Source organism: Protopterus annectens, chromosome 6.part1 (assembly GCF_019279795.1).
Source record: "Protopterus annectens isolate FY-2018-M chromosome 6.part1, PAN1.0, whole genome shotgun sequence".
Lineage (NCBI taxonomy): Eukaryota > Metazoa > Chordata > Ceratodontiformes > Protopteridae > Protopterus > Protopterus annectens.
In genome coordinates, this window is record NC_056738.1 from 388,245,078 (window position 1) to 388,270,969 (window position 25,892).

Consider the following 25,892-nt stretch of genomic DNA (forward strand, 5'->3'; position numbering starts at 1 on the left):
AAGGCAATACATAAAATATAAGAAACCAGGAAACCAAGCCATTGTAATTAGTATGTTTCATAAAGCTGAACTTTAACCACAAAATACATAGTAAGAATCCAAGCTGTGATCTAAGCCATCGAGTGTCATGTTTTTCATTATTAGACACCTGGATTCATTATTGGTAGGAATGTCCACACAGCTATAACTGGCAAGTAGACACCCAAATATATTAATTCTGTACTGGGCAGTAATAGTAGTCTTGATAAAGATGCAACTGTTGCTTTTAAGAACAAACTTTACTGTGGAACAAGAAGTGAATTATAATAAGGTTGGTATCACTATAATGAAATAACTAATATTAAAACTATTAGAACCAGCCAGTTGCAAACTTTTTGTTTAATGAAGGTTGAAATTGTTTCCTCTTTATTATGCATATGAAGCCATCAGACATATTTGTTAAGGAGGAATAGGATGCCTAGGAATGGGGGAGAAAAGGTTAGGGAACTGACTAATGCTGGCCACATTTTGCTTAATACTAGTATTGGTTTGAATGCAGAGAGATTAATACAAAAAGATTGATTGCTCTTCCTATATTATTAGTCATCAAAATAATCCTCAAAATTAAAGTGAAATGATGTTTGATTTTCAGTTCCTCTTAAGTTATCCCGAAAGGCATTATGTAGTGCTGGTCCAAGCCTGGAGAAATCTTTGAAATAAAGCTTTCTTGCTAGTTTTGTAGAAATATTTTTCCCCTCCCCATGCTCCTGCCTGATGGATTTTGTACCTTCATTAATTTGGTCCATTTGTTCCTGCAAAATATTTGCAGACTGTTATTCCTTGGCTAGTCATTAGCCCTATGACCTACTCATTTCTGCCTGATAATCCCCATAAGGCCCTATCTTCCCCAATGAGAGTTGGGTAGTAGGGGAATGAGACAGGTTGCTAATCCTGGGGAGCAGCCTACCATGTTCTCCTGGAAGGACTTTTCTGACTTGATGCCGCCTTTGAACATGTGATCACTATCTCTTGTGGAGAACTGTGCCTCCCTATCCTCCTTCCTCTTTGGCTGCTTAGTGCATGTGTACTGTGGTAGGGCAGACTCAGTCAGTTGGAACTTCTTGTGTTCATACTAACTGTTACTTGTGAGGCAGGCCAGAGCCAACTCCCTCTTTTCAGGATGGGTGAGCTTTCCAGCCTCGCTAGCTAGCTACTCCAGGCACCCGAGACAGTAGTTGAACTGTAGTCACCTGTGCTGAACTCAGGGCTTTAGCCATCTATGCCACTGAGATGGTTAGTTTTGTGGAATAGCTTAGGTTTTCGGGGGTGGGGTGTGCCCCATCAGTTTGAAACTTAAGGAATAAGATAATGAGCTAAAATTCAGTTTGTTAGGGGGAAGAGGGCAGTTTTTGTCCAGTGAACATTAATTTTGTCCCTTCTGTATAATTTAAATGTATGACTTAATTTGGTAGGGAGCCTGTTTCCCTTTAGAGGGATTGACTGTGCTACTTGTTGGGGTTGTATAATGATATAAACCCAATATTTTTTTCTGACAGGACTGAAATATAGATGGACAAATGTCATGTACAGTGTGATATACACTTTACACACACACACAAAATAATATATATATATATATATTATGCATGGAGACGTCAGAATTTATTTAAGTGGCACACTCATAGTTTATGGCTGTTTTGTTAATTGGCTTTTTTTATGCTAAATTTTGCCCCATCTTGGATCAGGATGGAATACGCTTTTGGGAAGGGAGGTGGGGGGGGGGGCTAGAGTCTGGATGCTGGCATACAGTTCCAAAATTCCTGATATGCCCTTGACTATCAGCTTATTCAAAATCAATCACAACATTCATGGAGGTGAAACTTGTTGCAGACTCACTAAATAAGAATAGAAAATTTTAAAAAATCAAAATGAAATAGTGCTAACTTCTGCATTAATATTAAATTGTGCCAGAGCCATTATTCTACTGCATAAGAAACTCCATGCTTCTAACATGATATAAACTAAACTATCTTCATCTATTCGTGACAATTCCATAATTTGTGTAATGATGCTTTAGTAGTAGAACATTATGCAAATATGGTAATTCAAGTGTGACATTACTTTGCAGTTTTGATGTTTTCAGTAAGACTACAGTTTTGCTCCAGGTGTGCAGATTGTTTTATAACCCCTTATTTGGAAAAAGTTATTTTACTGTCACTTGGTGAACATTGCTGCTAACTGTTTATTATCCAAACAGTTTCATTTAAAAGCCGTGTTATGTGTTAAAATAAAAGAAACTCATTGTTCTCACAACTGTGGGTGGAATAATGTGCTTCCTATTTATTCTTGCATTGTAGAAAACCACTAATACCCTTGAGAATTGTTAAACTGCATGGAAAAAAAAATCCTTTTTTCTGCATTTTCCACATGATTCCATCTTAAATGAATAAGAACCTGCTTGAGTATTGTTTTGGTATGGGCATTAGCTGACATTGCTGTTTCTGACAAATGGCAAATAATGCAAGGCAGAAAGAACAGAATGTTTACAAGGACTGGTATTTAGGATGCATTTTTCGTAATATTAACAAAGCACAACATTCATTAAAGCCTGGCATTATGGAAGTAGTAATATTGCTCTGCAGAGCCAGTGTCTGAGTAAGTCTTATTTAATAACAGGAATCGCAAGTAATGATGACTACCTGCTTTCAGTCCTCTTCCTTCAGCAGTTACTGCTATAAAACAAAGCATAGACGAATAGCGAAATACCCACTTAAGATATCAGTCTTATTAAAATATGTAGGAATTTATCACAGATTGTATAATGATATAGGGTACACATGGCCATTCCTCTCAACCTGCAAATATTGAAAATAAAAACAAAGGCCAGTGAAAAGTGGGTCTATGTTAGAACACCAAACTTTCAAAATTTCGGGTATTCTAATATCGACCCGATTTCAGCGAATGCTGAAAATATCAAAGAAACAGAAAACCGAATTTTTTCCTAGGGAAAGAATTTGGTTGTCCGTTTCTGTTACTTCGGTATTTTCAGTGTTGTGGTGGAAAGTTACGGGTCAGGTTCAGGTAAGTGTGCGATAGTGTGGACGTGAGGGTTAGGGTGGGTTAGGTGAGTTAGGGTAGGGCGCAGGTGAGGTGACTGTTCGATAGTGACGGACCTTAGGGTTAGGGTTAAGGTAAGTGGATAGTTAGTGGTGTATGTATAGTTTAGTGTAGGGTTAGGTGTAAGAGTTTAGGTGTATGTGTGTAGATTGCTGTTTGTTTGATGTGCTTGTGTGTATGTGTTTTGGAACAGTGAACTTTTTCCCTAGGAAAAAATTCACTGTTCTGTACGTTCGATGTTTTAAATTTTTGATTAATATGGTTCGATATTAGAACACTCGAAATTTTGAAAGTTCGATGTTCTAATATAGACCCTAAAAAGTAGTAACATCCAGCCAAAGATCTGGATATCCTGTTAGCATACATCCTGAGTACCAAATGGTGTATAGCTCTTGCCATTTCTGGTAGAAATGTGAGATACTACTCAGAAACACATTTAAAATACAGGGAGTGATAAAAATGATGGAAAAAATATAAGCACATTATCAAAGAGACAGTGTGAAATCTGTGGACTTCAGTGAACTGTACTGCAAAATGCTACTGCACAAGGTCATGTATTTTCTCTTAAGAAAAGGGGAGATAAAATATGTGTCCCCTTTATAAATTACTGTTGCCACAAGTATGTTGATAATGCAGTGTAGTGATGTTCTTTGTGTTTCACTGTTACAGTCATCACATTTGGGTTATCTGCTTGCAATAGCCCTCAGCCTTATCTGCTTGCAGTAGCCCTCAGTCTGCCTGATTAACAAAGTCTTGGGTCCTATGTCGGTTGCTGTCTCCTCTTCTGTGACGTCAGGTCATCAGGGGTATAAAACATGCAGCCGACTTCATAACATCAGTCTTTCTTGCTGTGCGGTGCCCAAAGCAGAAGCAGTTCGCTAGTGCTAGACTCCTGAAATTTTTGTTTCTGAGTTTCAGAACCGAAGTCTTCAACTAAAAGCTAAGTACCCCATTGGGGAAACTTTTTCTTGCTCTAAACTAATGTCAGTAAAAGTAAATAATTGCATTTATTGTGGAAAGCAAATAACTCATAAAGATTTTTCATTCGTACTGTATTCCTTGCCTAGGCCCTGACCTTGACGTACCTCATTGTCGGTTTTGTGCCTTATTTAAACCACGGACTATCCGTCATTGGTAGATTTTTTTCACTTCTAAATATTTTGGTGCTCGGTTTAATTATCCCGATATATGTCTTCGGTAAGCCATCCGACTACCGACATTCTGAAAAAACGCAAAGATAAAGACAGAGACAGGATACCGAGGTGCCAGTACTCAGTGAGGCGCTTTCGCAGCCCCTGATATCCACTTCTTCAGATTCGCAGGTCCGGTATGCCCCGAGATGCTTCAGCTATGGAACCTGCGGATGTCTCTACTTTGGATGGGTCCGGAGCCGCTGTGCAAGCACCAGCTTCTGAGGGTGTATTCAGGTCTACTGACTTGCATATTAAACCAACACCATCTTCTTCTTCATGGCCTAAAACTCGAACCCTGCCTAGAAAACTGATACCCAGACCACATGCGCAGGCCTCTATGCCTAAAAAACTATTGATAAGAATGACTGAAGACCTTATTACTTCAATCAGGGGAAGCCAACCTTCCCCCTCTAAGAGACCTAGGACTGAGTTTGCTTATGATACTTCTGATCAGGATTCTGAAATTTCTGTTTCCTCTGATGACCAGGATTTACCTTTATCTACCTATGAGGATTCTGATGCTGAGGACTCTATTCCCTCTGCTTCTCCCCAGAGGATTTCTCTTTTGGTGAAACCTTGCATACTCTCTGGGAGCATTTTCATTGGGAAAGTCAGGATTTCTCTGATTCTAAAAAGAGGCTTAGGGATTTCTTACTCCTGCCCCAGCACAGGCCTTTAGCTCTACCTCCTGTACTGGACATTGCTGGTGATGACTTTTTGGAATCTAGCATGGCCCCTGACTCTTTACCTCCTGCTCCCAGAAAACCTGATAGATATTACAGGGTTCCTGATTCTCACAAGTTACTTTTCAAAAATCTTACTGCGGATCCTGAAACCATTTCACAGGGACCCAAGGGCATTAAAGCTTCTACTGTCAAAAAGCCTACCCCCTCTGATAGAGACTCCAGGGTGCTGGATAGATGGGGTAAAACGTTATACACTTCTGCAACTTTGGCCATTAGGGCCTTGAATTGCCAGTTTCGTATGTTAAAGTATCAGCAGCATATTATTGGATTGCTTAAACAGAAAACTATGTTGTTTCCTGATTGTGCTAAAAATAAGGATTTACAGGATTTAATGCATTCTGCTGAACAAGTTGGTAAACATATGTTGCAATGTGGTTTTGATTCACTAGAGGCATCTTGTAGGGCTGCTATAACTGGGTCTGTACTTAGAAGGCATGCTTGGCTTAAGGAGCAATCCTTGCCAGATTATGTTAAAGCTAAATTACTGGATGCTCCCTTAAATCAGGACCGCCTGTTTGGCAACAGGGCAGAAAAATTTCTTAAAAAGATGGAGGAAAAAGCAAAATCTATGCAAACCGTTAAAGATTTTTTACAAGTACAATGTCTGAGATTTAGTAGGCATTGGTCTTCTAAGAATTGGTCCTTTCCTGCCTGTTCCAGACCTTCTCAGTCCAAACCCAGATCCAGCAGAGCATCCAGGCTTCAGACCCAGGGTACGCACAGGACTAAGCAGTGGTGGCCTCCACTTCCAAACCTGGGAGTAATAAAACTCCCCCTATGGTAAACTGTCTCAATTACTTCTTTTTAAAACTTCTAAGCACTTCTCAATTGACTGCCCCTTTGCGGAGAAAGATTGCACATCATGCAAAGAACTGGGTACTCATTACCCAGGACAAATGGATTTTAAAGATAGTGTCCCAAGGATACAGATTTCACTTCCACACGTTACCAACTCCAAGCAGTTGGCTGGATCTACCTCCAAATCAGTGGGCAGAGGCCCAAAAGCAAGTACTCTCTCTCTTAAGCATAGGAGCTATTCAATTGGTACCAGAAGAGGAAAAGGGACAAGGTTTCTACTCAAGACATTTCCTGGTACCCAGAAAAGACAATTCATGTCGTCTGATCCTGGACCTGTCTACTCTAAACATCTTTTTGGTGATTCCAAAATTCAAGATGCTGATTCTTCACCAATTGCTTCCTATGCTAGGCAAAGATGCCTGGTTGGCAACACTAGATTTAAAGGAAGCATACCTACACATCCTAATCAGGGAATCTAATCAAAGCAGGCTACACGCACTATCAGTTTCTCTGCACTGCCCTTTTGTTTATCTACTGTGCCCAGGGTATTCACAAAGTGCCTAGCACCAGTCATTGCATTTTGCAGGCAAATAAATATTCAAATATACCCATACTTGGACGATTGTCTAATTCAGGCAGAAAACCAGGACATACTTTGAATCATATGGCTTTTGTACAAAGGGTGCTAACTTGTCTGGGGTACACCATAAATGAAAATAAATCACACCTGGTACCCTGTCAACAAATTATATTCCTGGGAGCAAGATTGAATACAACTTCCCAGATGGCTTTCCTCACACCAGAGAAACAAATTCACTTGACAACCTTCTTCAAACAAATGGCCACAAAAACCATGCTATCTGCAAGGCAAATACTACAAGCCTTGGGGTTCATGGTCTCCTGCATTCTTCTAATTCCATATGCAAGACTGCATACGTGGAAACTACAGTGGTATCTAAAAAGCCTATGGTGTCAACATTCTCAGGATCTAGAAGCAGTGATTCCTATTATACCTTGCCTACGCCTAGAGTTCCTTTGGTGAGCAGAGGCCTGCCACCAAAACAAGGGACTACCATTCACAATACCCCCTGCTGCCCAAACCCTAACAACAGACCATCAGACTATGCATGGGGGATGAACCTGGCAGGGAAGTGCATTCAGGGAAAATGGAACCCAAGTCTAATGCATCTGCACATCAATCTAAAAGAAATGTTAGCTGTACAGAATGCTCTGACAGCCTTCAAGGACCACATTCTTCCAGGACAATTAATGGTAAAGACGGACAACACCACTGTTATGTGGTACATAAACAAGCAGGTGGGTATGCATTCTTACTCCCTCTGCAGACTAGCCATGGCATTGTGGACACAGCCTTGAGCTACCAAGTGCATCTACAAACCAAATACACTGGCAGACGGACTAAGAAATCTCATGGACCCACATGAGTGGAAATTGGAACCAAGGATTTTCAACATTTTGACAAGCAAATGGGGGAGCCCAGATATAGACCTGTTTGCCTCCCCCCAAAACTATCAATTGGAAAAATTTTGCACAAGGACCCCCCACAGACAAGCTTGGAAAGTGGATGCTGTGCCCTTCAGCTGGAAAAACCTAACAGTTTATGCCTTTCTTCCTCAGCCTCTGCTCTCCAAAGTACTACTAAAGATCAAACAAGACAAACCAAGGACGATTTTGATTGCACCAGACTGGCCACGACAACACTGGTACCCTCTCCTGTGCAGTGTGCCACTGGTGGGCCCCATGGCACCTGCCTCAGACTCCTACCCTGCTGTCTCAGCAGGAGAACCATATTCTGCACCCTCAGCTTCAAACACTGAACCTAGCAGCCTGGCTAATTACCTAGTCTCTCCTTTACCATCCCTCAGTAAACCAGTGATGAATATCATTTTAGAGGGAAGGAGGCCTAGTACTAGAAAATCTTATGCTAAAAAAATGGAAAAGATTCTGTGCCTGGAGCCATTCTCACAGGGATGAGCGCAGCAGTGCCCAATTTACCTCAGATTTTACAATACTTAACTGAGATTCTACACAAGGGCCTGTCTTTTTCCTCAATAAAAATTCACGCCTCAACCATTTCAGCTCATTATAACACAGAACCTCTCCTCTTCTGTCATCCACTGCTCAAGCAGTTCCTTAGAGGGGCCAAAAATTTAAGACCACCCAGGAGAGCTCCTACTCCAGCCTGGGACCCTAGCATTGTATTGGAGAAACTCACCCTTCCTCCTTTCAGGCCAGCTGCTACTGCAGATTTAAAATTCCTTTCTTGGAAAACAGCTTTTTTTTTAGCAATCACTTCAGCAACAAGGGTATCGGAATTACAGGCCCTTATGGCCGTGCAGCCTTTCATCATTTTTCATGCGGACAGGGTGTCCCTCAGGACCAATCCCTCTTTCATGCCAAAGGTGGTATCCAATGTGGCTCTTAATCAGTCCATTCATTTGCCAACCTTCTTTCCTAATCCACAGAATAAAGGGGAACGGATACTGCACTCCTTAGATGTGCACAGACAACTTAGATTCTACTTGGACAGGACTAAACCTCAAAGGAAATCTGAACAACTGCTGGTGACATTTGCTGCAGGGACAGAGGGGAAGGCTATTTCAAAGCAAACCATCTCCAAATGGATAGGCCATTGCATTAATTTCTGCTATAAGCACCATGGAAAATCTATCCCACAGGGGATCAGACCCCACTCAACCAGGGCTGCATCTACCTCTACAGCCTTTCTCAGAGGTGTCCTTCCCAGGGACATCCTAGAAGCTGCTACCTGTAGTTCTGTACATACTTTCACCAAGCATCACCATTTGCCAATTTTCAAAAAATCCAGAGCTAGCTTTGCCACTGCAGTCTTGCAGGGCCTTATAGCTGGTCCTAATGCTATCTAAATTCCCCCTCCCTTCCTTAGCTTTGGGAATCTACCCAAATGTGATGACTGCAACAGTGAAACACAAAGAACATAGTACAGTTGTGTACACTTACCATAAATGTAGATGTTCGAGTGTATTCACTGTTGCAGTCCTGGTTACCCTCCCTCCAGCCCCCTGACTTCCTTTGGCATTACTTCTTCTCTCCTTTACAATGCTTAAAAGCTTTTTGGTGTATTTGCTTTTTTGTTGGAGGTATAACCTTGTATATTTATAGATTTAATTGCTTCCTATTAGGGGGCACCTGACATCTGGGGCAAGAAAAACTGATGTTTTGACGTCAGCTGCATGTTTTATACCCCTGACGACCTGACATCACGGAAGAGAAGACAGCAACCGATGTAGGACCCAAGACTTTGTTAATCAGGCCGACTGAGGGCTACTGCAAGCAGATAAGACTGAGGGCTACTGCAAGCAGATAACCCAAATGTGATGACTTCAACAGTGAATACACTCGAACATCTACATTTATGGTAAGTGTACACAACTGTACTTTCTGAGTACAAGACAGCTTCCAAAAATCATGTATGATGAGGGGCATTCAGAAATTGTGTGAAGGGATAAATCAAGCCTGAAAATAGGAACGTCTTTTGCAGGGGTAAATCAAGCCTGAAAATAGGAACCTTCCTCCAAAATAGGGACAGTTGAGAGGTCTGCCTGTGGCCTATTACAAAACTGCTGTATACTACCCAAAATGTATTTTATTGAAGCAAATTTAAAATTAAAGGCCTATGCTGAACATCAGTTTAAGTTAACACTTGACTTTAGCTCTTACTGCTGTAAACCTACTTTTACTGACAACTCAGTGCCTGAAATCTATGAATGTTTTGCATCAAAAGGGAGAGCCATGGCAAGCAAGATGCACAGAAAGACAGCATCCATGCAGAAAAATAAAAAATGTTTTATTGACTGCCATTCTGAAGGTTAACATCTGTCAGATTAGTTTCAGGTAAGATGTGAGAATGAAACAAGTCAGAGTCATCTGGCTCGGAAGGCGTGTGTGATGTCAGAATGAAATTGTCTCAGTGGCTTTGGAGGTTGAGTTAAAGGGACAGCACCTCTCACTGCTATCCACAGTACACACACACTCATAACTACCACTTGCTGCTATAATTGGAAATTGGAATGATAAACAAGAAAACGCTAAACAAGGATTATGTATGTACAATAAGATAGGGAAAAATGGATGACATCATCAGAAGTTCATTTTATTCAGTAAACTATTGTATATCTTGTCCAAACTTACAAGGATGACTATATATTTGATTATAGGAATGAGACATCCAGTGCTGCTTGCAATGTGGAGCACTGGCTCTCGTCCAGGCATGCATTGAGCACAGCAAACTGGGACTGAGTTCTTCTGCTATTACCTATAATAGGTAAGCACATCAGGACTGTTAGTGGTAAAGATTTCAGACTTGCATCTATCTGGACCTGCACTGCAGGCTTAACCAGAATGCTACAGATAGTGCATGCTTATATAATCAATCTGACCAGCATGCTTTAAGTCCATGTTTGACATTGATCAAGAAAGTATGAACCTTAGAACAACACAGAACTGTTAAGTAAAGTAATATTTAAACAAATATGTCATACTGTGAACTTCAGCTGCCTTGTATAGTATGCTAACCGTATTTGACTTGTAGTTTCCCTTTGTATGCAGTCTTGATGTGAGGGAGGAGCTGTATCCTCTCTTCTGGATTAGGCATTATCAATAGTTGCTCCTTCTTTGCTTCACAATGTCATTTACTCTTTGTACCACATAATCTTTTCATATGACAACAGCCACAGAACTAGGAACATACGACTTCTGTTCCATCAGTGAGAGGGCTAACTGTTCTGTGGTGTGTAGAGAGATCCTTGACGCTAAGGATTTTGGCTTTGCACTCAGGCATGCAATCTCTGATTTTTGTGGACACAATGAAATTAAGTGTAAGTAACTTCCAGGCTAAAGTTTTTTCAAAATGAGGCGGATCTGCATATAGGTTCATAGGTTCATTGGTTGGTACTAGGCTATCAGCCCTAGGGCCTATACAAGCCTAGCCATAACAATTCCCTGGCTATTTCTTCCCACACTCTTTACTTCCCTGGACCCCTGTCTAGCAGGGTGACTGACGTGATCCCCGGGGTGAATTTCCTTTCTCCCATCCAACCTTTTGAAGAGGGCCAAAGAGGCACTCCGCTTGACATGTATGGGCAATCTATTCCAGAGTCTGGGGAATCTCTGGGTCAGGAACCTATCCCTCCAGCATGTTTTGTTTATTGTGATGACAAGGTTTAGATCCCTGGAGCGTGTGGCTCTGAGGGATTGGGATTTCTTTAAGTGTAGCATGTCCAACAGCTCTGGGTTTGACATGGCCTTGTATGTTAAGCAGAGATCGCCTCTGAGTAGACGATATGCGACAGAGTATAGCTGGAGTTTTTTAAGGCGGTCAGTGTAGGGCATCTGCTTTAGGCCTGTGATTATTTTAGTGAGGTATTCAGCATGCTGCTGAATCTTTTTATTTACATAACCAAGTCAAGTAAAATGCTAAGAATCAAGTTGGGCACAGATAAACAAAAAAGGACCTTCAGACCATGGAAAAGATGCTAAGAAATATTGACTCAGAAAACAGCAGCATTTTGTGAACTTCAACTATCTCGCATCAAATGCTGCCATTAATTGACTTTTTTGTAGACTAAATAGATAGATTTTGGCTCTTAGTGTCCCTGTCAGATCCATTGCATTTATTTATCCCATCTATTAATCATCTTCATTTCTGTTTACTGTGTGCATGTGAACAAGTTTGCATTGGAAGAAACAACCAAAACTAGCTTCCATTAAGGTGTTTCTTTCTTAGTAACCACTACATCTGATCAACTGCCAAAAAATGCCTTTTCTCCTAAGATTTTGCTTAATTTGGAATTGTGATTTGGCAACATCAGTAATGTGCTATGACTTTGCTGGGGGTGGGCAGTGACTCACTTTTACTATGATAGTTTCTGTTTACTTTGCTCATTGTCAGTTGTCATGAAGCCCTCAACTCAGTTGTGTCCCCTGAGAGTAACAGCTAAGTCACATGACAGCAATCAGCTTAATTTAACAAGAATGCAGAATCAGTGTACTGGTTGTACTAACCATACATAATCTGCTGTGGTTAAGAGTAACTGTAACCAGCTGGCATTGTACATAATTAAATCCAGCTCATAACTCCTAAAGCATACTTGATACAAACTGGCACACAAGTTCCCTTATTCTAACACATCTACCCTGTCTTTCATCATACAAATAGTGCCTTGTAAATACAGCTATCAAGGAGAAGGAACAGACTGTCCCCTTCACTGTAACACAACTGAAGTTTATTGATTTTCCACTGCTGTGTAACTCTCCCCAAGCACTACATCAGGCATTACATTACAATGTAGTGGACTTAAACAGGTAAGCGGAAGGAACTGGCTGTCCTTTGATACTCTTTCTCCTCCCTGGAATACAGCTAAAGCTTACCAAGTTGAGACATAGTGGATGTTATTTCAGCTATTGGAAATAAGCAGGCCACGTCTAGGGGTGGTTGAAGTGGTTGCCCCACCACCACCACTAATATTAGTAGGATTATGGTAGAGTTTTCTGAGCTCTCCCCATTTTCCTCACGGCCCAATTGCAGGTGAATTTTTAAGGTAATCTAGGTTAGCGCTAAAGTCATCATTTACTAGAGTTTGTGTCCAGTCAGTCCAGTTTTATCTGTTGTGTCTGGTAATATAGGATTCACCATATCCATGTAAGGCTGCCATCTCATAGCAATATTTTCAAAGGCTGCACACAGATTAACTCTGGAACTTCTTTTCAAGTGAATGAAATCCTGGGTGCTTGTTTCTATGTCAAACATAATCAGAAAGTAGATGGCATTTTCTGCTTATGATAATGGATTCTACCTAAATGAAGCAGTAGGAGCAACTGGTTCTTGCCCTAGGAGCAATCACTTTTGATATTCCTGAAATGGTCACTCATTAGAGTGCATTTGGTCCTGATGTTAAACATTCTAAGCAGTCTTGCTATTTCAAACACTTTACTGTTGCCTTTATTGTAGAAATAAAACTGTACCCCCCACCCCACTTTGCAGCTACAGTCTAAGTGATTTTGTAACTTAATTGGTCCAACTCTCATGTTCTCATTCATATATCAGTATTTTTCACTTGTGCCCCACCTATCATAGCATCACCCAATACAGTAGGAGTCACTTTCTTCATTCCCCACCAAGTAAATGATACCTAACACAGGAAATCTCCAAGATATTGCATAATTTCAGTACCAGCAAGACACCCCCATACAGGAACTCTTTCTCATTGCCATCCTCTAACTACTTGTAGAACCCACAGCCGTGAGTAGTATGCACAAAACTGCAGCCTTCACCATGATTACCCCCATTCTGCTAAACAATCTCTGATGTCTCCCACAAAATACAAAATGTTTACTTTTTCAATCCCAGATAAAGTAGGTTTCCCAATTCTGTCTTTATCTGCAAGCATTAAAAGTAGTCAAGTCCCACAGAGGATTAAAGAAAAATGTTTTTGTCACTCAGTCTACACTATCTGGTTGATCTCCCAAGTGGCACAGAAAAAGCAAGTCATAGGCACTGTAATACAGGAACAGCATAAGCAATGTGTAATTTTCAGAAGAGATCCTTTGCAGAGATCTACTGTTTGCCTTATTCTGTTTTAATTTTATTTGGCTGAAGAATCCTAATCTCCTCTTCACTGCTGCATACAGCTACATGTTTCATCTGGGACCATCCAGAGCTGCACATGTGCCTGATGTCATGATAGGAACAACCAAATGGATGACGAATCACCTAGTCAACTCAAGACTCAAATCCTGGGTTTGTAATTGACAAGTGTGATTCAGTGAACAGCATATGATATGGAAGCTATTGGTGGGTGCATAATGGTGCCATTTACTGGTGCTTTCTACAGACCATATAACAACACCAAGACACTGGAAAACCAATGTGACATAATACCATACATTTTGTTGAACAAACATAGGTTTTGCGTTTATTCAAACTTTTTGGCTACCAGGAGCCTTTGCCAGGAGTCACGTTATAGTGTTTAAATATCCACTTTTGCCTAGAAAGGGAAGTCCATCATTTCTTTCTTTCTTACTGCCTAAAAAAGATACTGTCGAAAATGTGCAACATGAACATGTAGTACGAAAACTAGAACTCAGAGACAGATACCACGTTTGTCTATGAGTGGGTGAGAGAGACTCTGTGAGTTTGTGCATCTGAAACTTTAGAAGACCAGGTTTTGCCCTGCCATAAACTATAAGTTCTCCCTGCATGTTACATTAGAGTCTGGGTTTATTCTGAGGAGAATGTAATACCTCAATAGACTGCTCTGATACTTAATGAGGAAATAAATTGCAATGGCAATGCAAGTACACATCCAAAAATTAGGCAACCAGAAAGTGTTGAGATTACAAAACTGAAAACAAGTGCTATAATATTTCAAATTGAGGCTGAAACTGAATGAGATTTTATTTTAACTTGGTCAGCATTATGTTATTTTTAACAACTGATTTTTGATGAAATGGGGTTCTAAAAAATTGGAAGTGTAATGTTATGTTCAAGTCAAGGTGGCATGATATATTTTTCTAGACAGGCGTGGAAGAGTTTAAAACACCTTTATTAAAATATCACTTAAGACACGTAGGCACATATACAGTAATAGAAAAGAAACCAACCATATTAACATTTTTCCATTTACTGACATTATACACATTTTCTTTCTTTATGCCAACTGTCTTTTAAGTCCAGCAGTACATAAATCACTCAGTTTCTGCCTTCTCTTAAACTTTACTCCTCCTTCTGAACATTAATCTGCATGTATTGTTATCACACATTCCATTTATTTCTAATAGTCTCCTTCCATTTTCTATAGATTCCTCTTCCAGTTCTTTCATCTATTTTACAATATTCGGTACTTCTAATACAGTTGGTTTAAATTTTGATTTTAATTTTCTAGTAACTGCTTTTATGGCAGCCAACAGAATTAAATGTAATAAGGCCTTAATGTATCTAAGCTATTCAGAGCCTGTGTCCCACCTCCAAAATATAATTCCTTTGTTACATCCATTTCCTCCTCCAATAATTATATTACTCTGCAGTGATTTTTTTTAAAATCTGTCAACTTATTACACTCCCCAAACATGTTCACAGTTACCTGTTTCTTCCCCATGACACTTTCAAACTGTGCTATTTACTTGAGGAAGAATGCCTTGAAGTCTGCTTGGGGTATAAAGATACCTATGCAAACACTTCCAAGAAAAAAATCCTAAACCGTCTGGATTTTGTTGCATATTTAGGAGCCAAACATATGTCCTTCCATTGTTCCCTTCTAAGTTTCTTTTCCAGTCACTGTTCTCAGACTTTTCTAACCTCCTCTTTTTGCCTTTGATGTCATGGAAAGGATGTTTTCCCATCAGGTGAAAGAGTGGTCAGGTACAGCCAGTGCCCCCCGACATCTGCACCTGTGGACACACTTCAACCTGCTCTAGGACAGCTCACCCTGGGTGGTCTCCAGTCTGCTTTTCCTTTAGGGTCCCCCAGCCTGTTCCCTTTCTTTGGATGCCAAGTTGGAAAGTTTCAGGTAAGAGGCAGTGCAAAAGGAAGCACCTGACTCTCCTTAAGAGTCCTTCACCTGGGATACTGACCTTGAGGAAGGAGAGGGGTCCTTACAAATTCTCCCCCCAGGATGCCTCCTTTGTTTATCTTTTGGAGCTTCTTCACCAGCATTGGAAGTGTACTGCAGAAACCCCATCTCTGGAGGAGTCAGTATTTTAGGAGGCCTTCAGGGTGAGCCTATCCACATCATGGATGGTTCCTCCCCAAACACCCTTATTGATCTGGTGTCCCAAAGGGCATGGAAGGAGCCTGGTATGGTGGAACTGATCCCTAAGAACCCAGACAATAGTCTCACCCATCCCAAGGCATCCTTTATTAATGCCCCTGTGAAGTCCTCCCTCCTGGCCGGTAATCAAGGAGCCTGAATCCTCACCACTGACACTGGAGAGGGATGTTCACTTGTAACAAAAATGGATACACCCAGTGTTTCCAGATGCAGCTCTCTGCATCAAGCACCTTTTCCCTTAAGAGAACACAGGGAACACACTCAGACCAGGGGCTGGTTTCCCCTCTCTCTCCACATCCACAGTAAGGCTCCCCACTGGCACAGCTATACAGTTGAGTCCTCAGCTGAGTGTCCAAGCCAAGTCCTTCACCAGTCTCTCTTTGAAACCAGTGCTTCGTGCTCCTGCTCTAAGCAGCTGACACACACACACACACACACACTCTTTCAGATTTGATTTTCACACACACACACACACACACACACACACACACACACACACACACACCTGGGAAAGGCAGGCATAGATTTACTAGCTATGCCCCCTTCTAACCAGACTCTAAGATAGTTACTTCCATCAGACACTCCAAAGCCAGCTACTGTTAGGCTCTTAGAAGGGTACCCAGTTATACAGAATTAAATTAATATTAATACAAATGATAGTGTTTGGCCAATGCAGCAAGGCTTTCAGGAGTGGCCACAGTGTGTCACCAAATAGATATAGTATTTTCAATGGTTAATATGGTCTCTAAAAGACCAGCCACAATGAAAAGTTTAAATATATTTAATAATAAATAATAAAAGAACATGAAAATATGGAATATCTATTTGCAATAAACATCAGAGTTTCAATTACAGGAAATATTAAAATAATACAGATGAATAGATTCACACAAAAACTGAAAAACAGCACTTAACTAATCTCACTATATTTTCCTGATAGATGTAAAGAATTACTATTCCCTAGTTCTCTTACTACAGCAAGGCGAAATGAAGTAGGTGAATGGTCCTTCCTTGTCAGGTTCCATAAACAGAGTGCTCAGTCACTGAGAGACTTCTTTCTGTAATATCTAAATATTATTTCATTGTTGGTTACTAAATGACATCACATCTGGTCATCTGATTGTGTTTCCCACACTACCCCATCACTAGAAGCTGCCAGGATTTAGCACATATGTATTACAATAAATATCTCAAGCTTTGCTAAAGTTTATTGCAGCATCTGGAAGCTGTAAAACAATTTTAACATGTCTGCTCTTCCTACAAAGACTAACAAACCATGCTTCTTACAGACATTGCATCTCTGGCTTCATTCAAAACTGTGAGATAACATCTTTATGGCCAAGGCTCAGTAATTTAATTTCAGAATATTTTTCAAAGTCAAGTGGATTAAGATTAGCCTCTTCTCTTCCAGTATCATATGCAGTTGCAATCTGTACATTTAATCAGTTATTACATGCATGTATATTTCTTTTCTGTCCAGCAGGACCCACTGTTGATACACTTTTAACACCACCAGCGTTACAAATGCATTTTTCAACACAAGCATATGTACAAATCAGTTTGATATAAAATGACATATAATTCTTTACAAAATTCCAGCTAATTGTGCTGGCATATGTTACACATCCACTGCCCTACTTCTCCTGTCATAGCTGTCAATACCTCACATTGTCAAATCTCTCCCCCCTTTGAAGACTCAAACTAGTTTTTCAAGTGATCCTTGAGAAATGTTACTTGAGAGGAGTGGGCCTCTCTGGGAGCACATTAACCCATGCCCTGTCTTGAGAACCCATCTGCACTGGCATTGATGACTCCACTATAGTGCTGAGCTGTCATGTCATATGCCTGCAACCCTAGGCTCCACCTTAGTAACTTGGCATTTTGCTGGCCGGTTCGATGTAGCCACAGATCCTCCTCAGACCCCTCATGCCACCTACTGCAAATACTCAGCACCAGGGCCCTATCATGGTAAGGCTTAATCATGTTAACATGGTACATTGTGTGCCCCTGCCTCTTGCCTAGCAGTCCCACCATGTAGGTAACATCACTGACCTTCCTTACCACTTTGAAGGGGCCCTCCCAAGCTGCCTGCAGCTTATTGTGTCTGACAGGAATGAGAACCATAATGTGCTGTCCCACAGCATATTCTTGGGTTCAAGCAGTCCTGTCGTACCAGACCTTTTTCTGCTGTTGGGTTCCTGCCAGCTTCCCCTGGGCCAAGCCCATGAGCTCCCTAAGCCTTGTCCTGAGGTTTAGGACATACACCACAACAAACTCCTTGTGGGATTTACACTTGCCTTCCCTCTCATCACAAATAAAATCTAAAGCCCCCCTCATCCTACGCCCATGCAACAACTCAAAGGGTGAAAAACTTCTGGATTCATGGGGTTACCTCTCTGTATGCAAACAGATGGGGCAAATATATATCTCACTCTCTCTCAAACTAACAGGCAAATGCCTGTAGCATGGTCTTTAGTGTAGAGTTTAACCTTTCCACAAGACCATTAGTCTGAGGATGGCAGGAGGTGGTCTTTAGGTGCTTCCATAGACAAGCCAGCAGGTCTGACATGAAATTGGCACCTCTGTCAGTCAGTATTTCTCTCAGGAAACCTACCCTGCTGAAAATCTCTTACAAAGCATTTGCCACCTTTTCTGCCTCAATGGAGGACAGAGCCACCATGACCTCAGGATATCTAGTAGCTTAATCTACTATCACCAGGATATGCTTATTCTCTGTGGAGCTTGGGGTACTCAGAGGCCCCAAAATATCCATAGCTACCCTACAAATTCCAGGAGGAATAGCTGCTCGCAGATCCGATATCCAATGCATTTCCTTAACCTCGAGCAGATATTTTTCCTGGTTTGGATGGTTTTATTCCATTAAAACCTGTTTTAAAAGCTCGCAGATTATAATTAGTGTTTCTCTATGCTATTTGTTATGAATAAAATGTATTCATTTAATGTTCTTTAATGCAAAGTCCTTATTGATTGGTTGCTGCTATTTAATTTAACCATTAGGTGTTTCTGCCTTCTGGCTTACTGATTGGTTTATGACTATGCTTTAGAGTTGCTGATTGGTTGCTCAGTATTTTTAAGATTTTAATGTTTTTGTATTGTATTGAATGAATCTGATGAAGGAATACTTCCAAAAGAGCTAATCCCATGTTTTAATAAATTTATGCTTTCTGCCATGGTGACTCCACTATTGCTATTTTTTCTAATTTTAATGTATAGGTAAGTGCTTTGTTTAGACTAACATTTATTCAAGTTGTTTATTTATGATTTTTACTTCAATTTTTTACTTTGGTTAGACACATCGAACATGGCTGAAGGTAGTGATTTTGAATTAGACTACACCCCTGATGGCACTGGGTCTTTTAAACATTTAGATCAACTACATTGTATGCTACATATTGAAGGTAATCCCCTTCTACTCATGAGTGCTACAGAAACTGCTATATTTAATACTGAAGCAGAACACACTAATATGGAAAGATTTATGAACTTATTTGAAGAACTTGAAAATAAACTATTTAAATATAAGAGGTTGCAATGGCAACACCTACATCTAGAGGCTTGCTTACATTTTAAATTGGTAACTAGAGGCTTATATATTTCTAAAATGCCTCCTTATGAAAATACATTCCCCATAGTTTTAAAACATTGGCAAATTCTTAACCTTGATCTAGGCTTCAGTTATATGCAATTGTTGATTGATTTTTTTTTTAAACCAAATGAGGATTTGTTGCTTAGGTGAGATCAATACATTACAACATATATTTGACACAAAATATGCTTCTGAGAGTTATAAGCATCATCTAGAGAATCTATATAACAGTGTACCTACGTATGAAGCAAGGCTGCAGAATCAAAAACATAAGAAGACTGAACATGATTTTTCTAACTTTAAATGTGGCAAAATTTTCTCCTAGCCTAAGAATATGGTAGAAGGTGTAGTAGTTAAAGACACTGATAATACCATGTGCAAAGGTGATTGCATTGATAACCCATCTACTTCAACTGAAAGTACTTTTTCTAATACTGTTTGTGGTCCAGTGGTTCAAGTACTAAAATCTACAGATGTACAACTGTCCAGTTCCATGCCTGATGTTAGGAAGAAACAACCTAGTCTACCACAGACATTGATACTATTCCCTTTATTGTTTTTTCCAACACTACCTGTCCCTTTAAGAATGAAAGAAGGGCAGTCATTGAGTCAAGGAAGGAAGAGACACCAGAAGATTACAAGTTTTGCTCAGAAAGCCGGAGGTGTTCTTACATGAAACAAAACACTGTCTGTCTGGTATACATTTCAACTGTTCATCTGAATGAACATCAATTAGCATTACTCAGAAAGGACTGTCATTCATTCCAGCAATTCGTTTAGACATTACTGATGTATTGCTTGATTTAAAGTTTTTTGCTAGGAATGTTGAAGTTTATTTTTTCTAATCAAATGCAAAGTTTTAATTTAAAGAAACCTGGCACTTTTGTTCCTGTATTACACCCATTAATGGAGGAATTTTTAAAGACGTGAGTCAGATGTCTTTAATGTCTTATCTAATTCTCACAAAAAGTACATTTTTTAATCTAACGATCAATGAACATATAGCTTTAAAAAATGTAAAGACTTGCCACTCATTCAAATTAGACCAGCAGATAAAGGTGGAGTGATTGTTGTTATGGACAAGTCATTTTAATTAGAACAAATGTCTAATATGCTTTCTGATATGTATACATATATACTTATGTGGTGGTGGTGCTGCAGTAGCATTGTTGCATCACAGTACGACGCTGTCCGGTTCGATTCTCAACTAGAGTGTCTTCTGCGTGGAGACATGTGTGAATGGGTGTACCTTCGTTGAAGGTTGTGCATCAAGCCTGGCAAGCCGGTATGTAAAAATCAACTGCCAATCATTAGCGGACCGGAGTTCAGCTGTGGCGACCCCTAACCGGGAAAAGACGAAAGACACAAACATACATATATACTTATACACTAGTTTGAAGTTAATAGATTAATTAGTAAAATGCATACACTATTATTTGGTTTTCATATGAGTGTGCTTATTACTAATGATTTATATATTTTTTTTTGTTATAGAACAACCACTGATTCCATTTTTTTATGGCTTACCCAAAATTCATAAATATCTCAACAGACCTCTTATGATACCGATAGCCTCTAGCCATGGATGGCTTATAGAATCCATTCCAATTTATGTTGAGAAGAGGTTAAGACCTTTACTAAATACAGTGCCTTTAGTTTTAAAAGATACTAAACACTTCCTAACTGGGCTGTTTGTTTAAATGGTTCCATTAGAGACTCCGATTTTTTCTTCTTCACTTTAGATGTCTGCTGTCTGTTTACTGTCATACCTAATGATACCGTAATTGAATATGCTAGACATTCCTTTCTCATTCAAGTAACTATGTAAATATGGATATTAATTTTATTTATTTATTATTAGAATTGATCTTTGAAAACAATGCTTTCATATTTAAAGAGAACTTCTATTTACAGAAAGTTGGCGTAGCAATGGGCACAGTATTTGCCAATAGCTGTGCCAGCATGTTTTAGCTTTTTGGGAAATTAATAAGGTCCTGAGAGAGAGAACAGATTTTTAGAATTCACTAAATTTTATAAACACTTTGTTGATGTTTTCTTGATCTGGATAGGCTCTGTAGAACAATTATTTGATTTTGTGGAGAATCTCCATAGTATGACAAACTTCTTGAAGTTCACATTGAATTACACTTCATCTAATATTGATGTTCTTAGATGATGAGGATTGAACTAGAACCACTGTATATAAAAAAATTATGTAAAAAGAACAACTTATTACATAGATCTAGTATGCACCCTAAACATATTTATAAAAATATTGCAGAAAGACAATTCATGAGAGTTTCTAGATTACATAATGATGATTTGACCCTATAACAGGCTTTTAATGAATTATGAGATAACTTTATAAATAGAGGTTATCTCGCTCATGAAATAAATAGGACCATAGGTGAAGGCTTTCTTTTCTGACACGTGAGTAATACACCCACCACCGCTTCTGTGCTTAAAAAGACCTGTCCAAAAGTTTCACTTATGTTCTCTAGTGATGTTACTCTTATATGTGACATTGTTAAGAAAAATTGGCAGAGTTTGTTGGCAGATCACACCCTTAAAAAGCTGTTGGGACAGAACTTCAATTTTGCTTTAAAAATCATAAATCCTTAAAGCGACAACTTTGTTATGTATATAATCAAAGAAAGAAGATACAGTCTGAACACATGGGTACTTTCCCATTCAATTCATGTAATACTTGTTGATATCTTTACTCTACCCCTTGATTTATTCACCCAGACACAGGTATTTGTTATGACCCTAAGTTTTATGCAGATTGTGGAAGTACTGGCTTGATATATCTGGCACCAATGTGTTTTATGCTTACATTTTTGTGTGGATAAGATGAACTGTTCTGTATAAGAATGTGTATTAGAACACATGTACAATATTTGCAAAGATAAGCCATCAAATGCATTAGCCAAACATGTTAATGCCCTTGGTAATTCATATTATGTTAATTTTTTTGTATTACAACTTGTTGATAGAAACTTAAGAGGAGTTGATTACACTATGCAGACTGAATGTATTTAACTGCAATGGATTTTGACACTTCAAGCTGATAAAAATGCTAGTCTGAATGATACTGTGCCTTTAAAACCTGCATTGAAACTAAATGGATTAATTCATTGAGTTAATTTTTTTAGTATATAAATGAGATTGTGCTTGTTTGTTTTATGGTATGGAGAAGCTCCAGAAGTCATGAAAGCACTTATCTACACATTAAAATTGGATGCTTTTATTTTTCTGCTGTGTTGCTGGGCCTTTCTTTGATTTTACAGAGTTCATAGACTACCACTTGGACACAGTTTCACAAATTGAAGACTTCCAGTCTCTAGGATGTCAGCCCTGTGGGGTCTAGCTCTTTCATTGCTCTCTTGCCCAAAACCTCCAACTTATCTTGTTCTCAGACTCATGGGACACAATGCAGATACCATTTGTTTTGTTCCTTTAGTGATGTGCTACATATGGGTTCTGCAGTGGACATTGGCAGTTCAGTGGTCTTACCTGGTACATCCGAAGGAGTTCCCAATTTTGTTGACAGAAGCCTGTCGGAATCAGAACAAGTGGTGGTTGAAGTTTTCCTTGGTGTCCATCGGGAGACTGTCCATTCTTCCTCCTCCTTCTCTTGGCATGGTCATGATAAATATCTCTGTTCTGTTGCATTGCCTTGATGTTCGTAGACAATTGAGGTTCTATTTGGATAGAACCAGATCTTTCAGAAAGTCTAAACAACTGCTGATTTCCTTCTGAAAAGCCCAGTTGGGCATGCCAGTGTATAAGATTACTCTCTCCAAGTGGCTATCTGATTGTATTTCTTGTGGGTATAATTTGAGAGGAAAGACCATGCAAGGTAAACCAAAAGGTCATTTTACTGAAGTTATGGCTACTTCTGTGCCTTTTTCTCCAGAACTGCATTGGATGAGGTCTCTGCAGCTGCTACCTTTCTGGGCCTGCACACCTTTGTGTCCCATTACAAAGTGGACATTCAATCGAGGTACAGAACTTCCTTTGGTTCCACCGTATTGCACAATATCCTTCTGTGATACCTCCCTAGGGTTTTACCTGGCTAGGGACTCTGTCCCACAGGATAAATCCAGACAAAAAAGACAACATTGCGTATGAAAGTTATGTACTTACCATAATGATACATCCATGTTCTCTTGCTCTCTTTTTCCATCTGGTTCAACCTTCCATCTTTCCTGCCTTTATGGCAAGCCTGTTGACCATGGGATGACTGCGTTGGGAAAGTTGTTTTTTCCTACTTTGTTGGGATCCTTTGTGTTTTTTTCCCATAGATATTATACATTGTCAGTTTGGGTGATGTGGGGCAAACTCAATCTGAGGTAATCCTGAGGAGTGAAGGATTATAGGTAGAGGAGGTAGAGCTTGATGGGATTAAGTTTGTGGTGTGTGGCCATTCTTGGATCCAATAACTTACAAGCTGAACTAAATGGAAAGGGACAACACAGATTACTTAATATGGTGAGTATATAACTTTTGATCTGATGTTGTCAGTCTTCATTTATCCTTGACATATGGGACTCTGTTCCAACCCTCAGAACGGGCTCGGCTGTTCTAACAGCTTGCAAGAACCAAAAAACTCTCAAGCTAAGACTCTACCCAGAATACCTCTCTCCAGATTACCTTAGATATCATTTGCCACTCTTCTACAAACACGTGCCAGTCACATTCTCTCTTCAGCTAAATATATTTTTCATTTTTCTCTTGAGTACTTTGAATTTCTGTATAATTCTTCACAAAACTTTATATATATATATATATATATATATATATATATATATATATATATATATATATATATATATATATATATATATATATATAAAACATCCAACAGACACGGTGCACGAACATCCAGCAAATGAAATGGATAACATAATCAGGAAACCAAAAAAATCCAGCACTGGTAAAAAAGCCCACAATTCAGGAAAGGAGGTTCCAGTAAAATAGGCACTGTAATAAATGAATCCATGAAGGCAGTATAAGAAAAATGTAATGTTCCAAAACACCATCCATGGCAGCAATACACACCACCAGTGGCAAAAAACACAAACCAGTTCCACCCAATGGCATCATCAATGTGTAAACAGGAAGTAACTCGTGTAACATATAAAGCCATTTGTTAAAGGCACAATTCCCTTTATAACCATACCAACCAAATACAAATATTAAATAATCAAAAACTAACAAAAATATCAAAAAGATAATAATACAAAATTTATACATAATCATTCAGCCCCAGTTTGAACAATGCTCCTAGATTTATAATCCACATACGTTCCTTTTGAGACAAAATCTTATGTTTATATGAATTGTAATCAAACGGATGTCAATTGTCATTTTGGTTATTGGAGGGGCAGAACTATAGGTGACTATCTTTTAGGTTTTAAGAAGAGTAGTCAATGATAATGCCATTAGGTGAAACCGGTTTGTGTTTTTTGCCATTGCTGTTGTGGATGGTGTATTGGAACATTAAATTCTTCATACACTGCCTTTGTAGATTTGTTTATTACAGTGTATTTTATTGGAACTTCCTTTCTTGGATTGTGGGCTTTTGTGCCAGTGCTGGATTTTTTGATATGTATGTATATATATATATATATATATATATATATATATATATATATATATATATATATGTATATATATATATATATATATGTATATATATATATATATATATATATATATATATATATATATATATATATATATATATATATATATATATATATATATATATATATATATATATATATACACACACATATATCTATATTTCTACCCAGTTTAACCACTTAGCTTGTTTACACTGTCCTTTCCCCCCACACTTCGGTGTTCTTTCCTGCCATTGTTAGTAGTTTTTCCCTCTACTCAAACTTAGTTTTCACTCTGTTACTTCCGTTTCTGCAAGTGAGTGTGCTGTTGTTACCTCATGGTATCTCTATCTACCATTGTTGGTAGTTCTTTCCTTTCCCCTACCTCTTAGTTCTGGCCTACGATTGTTAGTAGCCCTTTTTCCCTTCTAGCCTGTGTGTGTGTTTGCCTACTGCATGAGTGTTTCTGCAGCTGATAAATTTTCTTTACACAATATGGCAGATAAATCTAGGGGAACAACTGGTTTCAAACAATGTCATGATTGCAGGAGGAAAATGCCCAACTCCAATAGGCATTCCTCCTGTGTTTATGGCTTGGGCCTGATGCATTTACAGGAAGATTGCATTATCTGTCAAGTCTTCAGTCACTAGGCCCTTGTAGAAAGAAAATATAAACTGATTCTAAAATTCTAATTAAAACTTCTTTTGAGGAGGCCTTGTTCAGTCAATCCAAATCTGATATATCTTCACCTTCATCTCCCTCTTCTTCTAAATCTGGACAGGGACAAAAGAGGAGTCACTCAGTGCCAGCATCCCCTATGGCTCCAGCAGCCAAGAAGCACAAATCTTTGTCTCCCACACTTCCCGCGGAACTGAAATTGGCAGACAAAAAATCCAAGGAACTGACTTCTTCGGCACCATCTGTAGTAACAACTTCTGTGCTGCAGGTCTTGGTGCCAGTCACCATGGCACTGATAGTTCAATCTGCTCCATCG